The 7,220-nt window shown below is 45.0% G+C and overlaps 1 non-coding gene across 1 annotated transcript; it reads right to left on the bottom strand.

Annotated features, from left to right (window-relative positions):
* Positions 1–74, bottom strand: trnat-agu (transfer RNA threonine (anticodon AGU)). Its single transcript has one exon. It is a non-coding gene; the product is annotated as a tRNA-Thr (tRNA).
* Between the last annotated feature and the right edge of the window lie 7,146 nt (positions 75–7,220).

The raw sequence follows: 7,220 nt of genomic DNA, 5'->3' as shown, positions 1-7,220 counted from the left end.
AGGCTCTGCTGGGAGTTGAACCCAGGCTCTCCTGTTTACTGGACAGATGCTTTAACCAACTAAGCTACAGAGCCAAATTGCGAATGTGTAAGCAATTGAAATCAGAGGAAGACCATGCAGATAGTGGGCAGACTTTGGCGAGTCAAGAGCTGAGTTCGTCAAAGCAGAGTTCCCAGCCTCTGACTCGCTCTAGTAGTTGTAGCTATAGTTGCAATTGTAATTGGCAACCGTCCGTCTCGGAAGACGATGGGCTACACCCGGGGTGTACGTTACTTCTGTATTAAACATCGTTTGTTGTGGCTGTAGAGGACGACTCGTGAGTGACAATCCCTTCCGCAGCTGGTACAGATGAATATCATTGGCCCGAGGTCGACTGATAAGTTTTCCTTCCTCTGAGCTCTCTTTCCCACCATCTGGTCATTTCTTTTGTCCTCTGCTTTTCCCATGGTCTTCCTGAATGCCTTTCTCCAGGAATTCCATTCAGCAGGAAGGACATCCCATGCATCGACTCCAATCCCAGTCGTCTTGAGATCTCGCTTTGCAGATGTCCTTGTATCACAGACGTGGGTGACCTGTTGGTCTCGTGCTGATAGCAAGCTCACCAAAGAGCATGTCTTTGGCAAAGCGACCGTCATCCATTCAGCACACATGATCCAGTCAACAGAGTCACCGCTGACTCAAGAGGGCAAACATGCTGCAGATCCCTGCACGCTGGTGTACTTCTGCATTCGGCACTCTGTCCTGCCAGGAGATGCCCAATATCCATCTGAGACAGCGGAGGTGGAAGCTGTTCAGCTGCTTTTCTTGGCTTGCATAAGTTGTTGATGCTTCTCTACTATAAAGGAGGGTGCTGAGAACACAAGCCTGGTACATGTGGAGCTTTGTATTTTCGATCAGTTTGCAGTCGGTTCACATTCGTCTTCGCAACTTTGACATGACAGCTGCAGCATTGACAATCCTGGTGCTGATTTCAGTTTCAAGGGACAGATTGCTGGTGATTGTTGATACAAGGTATGTGAAGCTGTTGACAGCCTCCAAAGTGAGGCTGTCGATGTTGATGGAAGGTGGAGTCTCTACGTCCTGGCCCATAACTTTGATCATCCTGATGCTGATCGTCAGTCCAAACTCCTTGCAGGCCAGGGAGAACCGATATACAAGCTGCTGTTAATGAACTTCATTATGGGATGTCAGCACAGCGTCATCAGCAAACAGCAACTCACAGACCAAGAACTGACTCATTTTGGTCTTGGTGCGCAGTCTTGCCAAGATGAACAGCTTGTCATCAGCTCTGGTATGCAGGTGGACACCCCCATCTGAGTCACAGAAAGTTTAAAATAGCAGCATGTAGAAGGATATGACAATTGTAAAGGATGTGAGCTGTGAGGAGGGTACAAGGAGGCTTCCAGGGGACTTGGACAGGATAAGTGAATGAAATGACAGATGGAATATAATGTGAATAAGTGTGAAGTTATCCACTTTGTAGAATAAACAGAAAGACAGAATATTTCTTAAATGGTGAGAGGTTGGGAAGTGTTGATGTCCAAAGGGACCTGGGTGTCCTTGTTCATGAGACACTAAAATCTCGCATGCAGGTGCAGCAATCAATTAGGAAGGCAAATGGTATGTTGGCCTTAACACGAGGGGGCATGAGTACAGGAATAAAGATGTCTTGCGGCAATTGGATAGAGCCTTGGTGAGATCGTGCTGGAGTATTGTGTACAGTTTTCGTTTCCTTATCTAAGGAAGGATATACATGCCACAGAGGGAGTGCAACGGAGGGTTACCAGACTAATCCCAGGGATGGTGGGATTGTCTTATGAGGAAACTGGGATTGTATTCCTTAAAGTTTCATTTAAAAGGCCATTTCAAACTGAGATAGGGTGGAATTTCTTCACTCAGAGGGTGGTGAATCTTTGGAATTCTCTACCTCAGGGGTTTGTGAAAGTTCAATCATTGAGCATGTTCAAGACAGAAATTGATAGAAATCTTGATACTCATGACATCAAGGAATGTGGGGAGAGCGCGGGAAAGTGGTGTTGAGGGAGACGATCCGCAAGGATGTAATTGAATGACAGAGCAGGCTCGTCAGGTGAAACTGCCTCCTCCAACGTTCCGAAGAGAGTTTTCACCAGGACACAGCCCTGTTTTACCCCACTGCTGATCGTGAAAGTGTCTGATGTTGCTCCATTGTAACTGACGGAACTGTGCATGTTCTCGTGGAAAGAAGAGATGACGCCCAAGAGTTCAGGAGGGCAGCCTAGTTTCCACAGCAGTTTGAAGAGTCTGTCTCTGCTAACAAGATCGAAGGCCTTGGTGATGTCTATAAAGACAATGTAGAGTGGTCTGTACTGTTCACAGTACTTCTCCTGTAACTGCCGAAGTGAGAAAATCATGTCGACTGTCGATCTACCAGCTCTGAAGCTGCACTGAGACTCAGGATAGATGTGATGTCAGGGTCTGCAATCTGGTCAGAGCAATGTGAGCAAAGACCTTCCCCACAATACTTAGCAAGGAGATGCCTTGGTAATTGCTGCAGTCACTGCGATTGCCTTTATTGTTGCACAAGGTGACAATGTTTGCATCACGCATGTTTAGAGGCACAGATCTCCCCTTCCAACAGAGACACAGAAGTTCATGGAGATGCTGCAGCAGAGCTGCTTTTCCACTTTTGATGATTCCAGGTGGAATAACATCATTTCCCGGGGTTTTACCACTGGCAAGACGGTCAATGGCGTTGTTGAGCTCTGTGGTGGTGTCGCTGTCCAGCTCCTCCATGACAGGGAAGTCTGGAATGGCGCTGAGAGCTACTTCAATGACAATGTTCTCCGTTATGTAGAGTTCAAGGTAATGCTCCACTCACCTTTCCATCTGCTTGTTAGGTTTAGTGATGATTGTCCCTGTCTTTGTCTTCAAAGGTGCTGATTTAGTTACTGCTGGGCCCGTTGCTTTCATATTTTTTTTAAATTCATTCATGTGATGTGGTCATCACTGGCTAAGCCAGCATTTATTGCCCATCCCTCATTTCCCATGAGAAGGTGGTGGTGAGCTGCCTTCTTGAACCGCTGCAGTCTGTGTGAGGTAGGTACACCCACAGTGCTGTTAGAGAGGGAGTTCCTGGATTTTGACCCAGCGACAGTGAAGGAAAGGCGATATAGTTCCAAGTCACGTAGTGTGTGGCTTGGAGGGGAACTTGCAGGTGGTGGTGTTCCCATGAATTTGCTGCCCTGTCCTTCTAGTTGGTAGAGGTTGCGGGTATGGACGGTGCTGTCTAAGGAACCTTGGTGTGTTGAATTCCTTCATATGTCCCTCTAGCATCCCCCAGATTCAGTGGCAGATTGTATGCTGTTGCAGAGTTTTAACCAGTATTGATTGGTGCAGTGCCGAGCAGTCTGCAGAGACTTGTTTCTGGCAGCTCTGAGAGCATCTAGAGTTTGTTTGCTGGGGACTTGTTTGTAGTTCATGAGGGCTCTCTTCTTTGTTGCAGTAACTGACTCCATTTCAGTAGTGTTTCTCTTTGAGGGATCCACTTTGAATGAGTTTAGTTTCTTGCAGCACAGCAATGTCCACATTGAGCCTTGTGAGTTCCTTGTCAATCACAGCTGTCTTGTGTGTGCTATCAACCTGCAGAAGTTTGTCAGTAAGGCCAGGACACATGGTCCTTACATTCCAGCTTGTGATGCAAAGCACTGGTGTCTTCTTTGTTGCGTTTGTCTTGCCTGGTGCATAGATTATCAATCTGCCAGTTGAGAGATATCTCTCGAAGCTGCAAGCACCCATTGAAGCAAGTAGGTCGTGGCAGCACAGCACCTAACTGACTGGGGGCTGCACAGCTTGGAGTAGGTGGTAGTTATCCATTGAGACGCGATGATCTCTCCCACTGTCAAAAGTAACCCCTGGTGCTCATACTCTACACCAATTGAGTGAGAGCTTATAATCGGTAACTGTTTCTTCCCATGTTTTGCTAATGTTTAACCATGAAGCTGGAGAGTCCTCTCCAGGGCACAGGCCTGGGCAAATAGTATGGAGACACTGAGCATCAGGAACCCCTCTCAGCATTGCTAATATTGTCCAAAGGAAATGAAAAAACCAGTACTATTTGGGACCAGCTCTGCTGGAGGAGTTGCTGGAAAACTACCTGATAAGTAACAGGTAACCGCCGACGGGACTCCACTCCGGTTTTACTGGCCAGGTTTACTCCCTCAGCCTTCTTCTCTCTCAAGACACCCACAGGGAAGTGAGACTTTTTGCCCATAGATGGGGCTCTGTTTCTTGGCATCAGGATGGAACCACACGCCAGTGGGCCTGCATGACATGCACAAGGATATCACACACTGTCCCATCCCTGTGACAGCTCAGAGAGATAGCCTGATGATAATACACCCCACAGGAACATCACAAACAGCCCCCTCCCGAGGACAGCTCAGGGTCAGACACTGCACACACTGCAACAACAGTGACATTACTGTATTAGTCCCTCTATTCTGAAAAACAAGCATTCACCCTACTTTATGCTTTCCGTCTCTCAGCCAATTTTATATCCACGCTGCCACTGCCTCTTTAATCCCATCTGCTCAAATTTTGTTAACAAGTCTATTTTATGCTACTTTTTCAAACACAATTTTGAAGTGCAGACACACACCATCAACCTCACCACCCTGGTCAACTCTCTGTGAAACTTCATCAAAGAAATTAATTAATTAATTAATTCATACACAATCTTCTGTTAACCAATCTGTAATGGCTGTCATTTATTCGCCCATGTTCTACCAAGTGCCAGTTAATTTTCTCCTGGATAATTGTCTCTAAAAGTTTCCCCACCACTGACATTATACTAACTGGTCTGTAGTTCCTGGGTTTATCTCTCTTTTTAAACAGGGCTGTAAAATTAGTAATCCTTGCAGACTTATCTTTCAGTTCTGGAAAGTCTATTGTGGACAATCTCTTTGGGCATGCCTTTAACCAATTAAAGCAACAGGATACTTGATTAATAAGTCCAGAACTTTTATTGAGAGTAAAATAGTACTTAATAATTGGAAGTAAAATTATCTTGAACAAACTTGGGGAATATAACTTTACAGCTCTAGCAGGTGTGTGGACTGGTCGAGCTTGGTCTCAGAGTGTCACGGTCCTCTTTGTCCAGCCTAGATCCCTCATCAGGTGGAGAACTTGGTCGATGATCTGAGCCTTTACCCCTGAGATCTTCTCATGTTCCTGCACACTGAAACCTTACAAGATCCCTACTTTTAACCCCTGGATGGCCATCACACCACCTTGTAAAATAATAATTGGTCTGAGCTGTTGCTAGGTACATTTAATTAATGATGTCTTCCACTAACAGCCAACTGTCCTCAGAATCGCAGACATGAGTACAATGGAGTGGTTTCACACTGTCTCCCAATCTGATCTGAAACAAGTCTCCTATTCATTAAATCGAGACTCTTGAAAATGCTGGAAATACTCAGCAGGTCTGACAGCATCTGTGGAGAGAGAAACAGAGTTAACGTTTCAGATCTGTGATCTTTCATCAGAACTGGGCTGAAATTGTCTGAGGGACTGAGATTGTGGAATCAATTTCAGGGTCAAAAACATTGTATTCTGTAAGGAAAGGAAGATGGTGATTATTAAGTATAGTGTAAGAATATAGATGCTTTTACATTATTTGAATCAACATTGATTTAAACCTTGTGCTCACGAAACCTATCTTTTGATCAAAATGACACTGATAACAATGGAAAATGCAACACATGCATTTCATGACCACAGGACTTTGTAAAGCCTTTTACAGCCAATGAAGGACTTTCCAAGTGTAGTCACTGTACAGTACAATACAATACCCTACAATAAGGATATTTCACATTCGAGTCACGCAAGTCCCAGGCAATGACCTTCTGAAACAAGAGAGAATCTAACCCTCTCCCCTTGACATTCAACAGCATTACGATTGCTGAATCCCCCACTATCAACATCCTGGGGGTTACCATTGACCAGAAACTGAACTGCAGTAGCCAAATAAATATCATGGCTTCAAGAGCAGGTCAGACACTAGGAATCCTGCGGCAGGTAACTCACCTCCTGACTCCCCAAATCCTGTCCCCTATCTACAAGGCACAAGTCAGGAGTGTGATGCAATACTCTCCATTGCCTGGATAGGTGCAGCTCCAACAACACTTAAGAAGCTCAACGTCATCCAGGACAAAGCAGCCCACTTGATTGGCGCCTCATTCACTATATTCACTCTCTCCATCACCAACGCATAGTGGTAGCAGTGCGTACCATCCACAAGATGCACTGCAGCAACGCAGCAAGCCTCCTTACACAGCACCTTCCAAACCTGTGACTTCTATCACCTAGAAGGACAAGGGCAGCAGATGCATGGGAACACCACCACCTGCAAGTTCCCCTCTTTGCCACACACCATCCTGGAATTGGAACTATATCACCGTTCCTTCACTGTGGCTGGGTCAAAATCCTGGAACTCCCTTCCTAACAGCACCACATCGACTGCAGTGGTTCAAGAAGGCAGCTCACCACCACCTTCTCGAGGGAATTAAGGATGGGCAATAAATGCAATAAATAAAAATAAAATCAATAAAAAAAGACAATATCCTGTAATCCCCAAAAGTAGAAAATCCATATGAAAATGAAAATATAAGAAAGCACAGTCAGCATGGATTTCACAAAGAAAGTCTTGATTAACCTTATCTTTGAAGAATCAACAGCAAGAGTAATACAGCAGATGTAGAAGAGTTTAAGTTAATAAAGCCTCATTCTTTTAAGTGCTTGAACCAACAAATTGTGGGTTAACAAACAAGCACGCTAACTGACAGAGCTGGGTGTTGTGCTTTCTCGATTCCCCTAAAGTAGGGTGTTAATGAGTTAAATCTTCAGGTTGCTGCAACCAGAATAGCCATTGTCCACGATCAGTTTTACTGTTACAAATAAAGGGTGGAACATTCATTGTGAATCTATAGAAACAGTCTGGTCCTGCACACTGCAGACACATCCACGTCATCACCAACCAGCTCCCCATTAATTGATGCAGTTATTTGACTTTTCCCCATTAGCTCCATGGAATTAATTTTGAAAGATTTTAAATTCCAAGAAGTTTTGTTAATATTCAGCCCTTGAGAAGAAATCATTCCCTGGCCACAGTGGAGAGAGCATTGAATATAAAACAGTAGACTGCCAGGTAACACAGTGAAAGCTCATCAGCTAATCTA

This window comes from Heterodontus francisci, unplaced genomic scaffold (assembly GCF_036365525.1).
Source record: "Heterodontus francisci isolate sHetFra1 unplaced genomic scaffold, sHetFra1.hap1 HAP1_SCAFFOLD_51_2, whole genome shotgun sequence".
Lineage (NCBI taxonomy): Eukaryota > Metazoa > Chordata > Chondrichthyes > Heterodontiformes > Heterodontidae > Heterodontus > Heterodontus francisci.
Note: the sequence above shows the minus strand (reverse complement) of the source record. Positions and strands in the feature narration are given on the sequence as shown.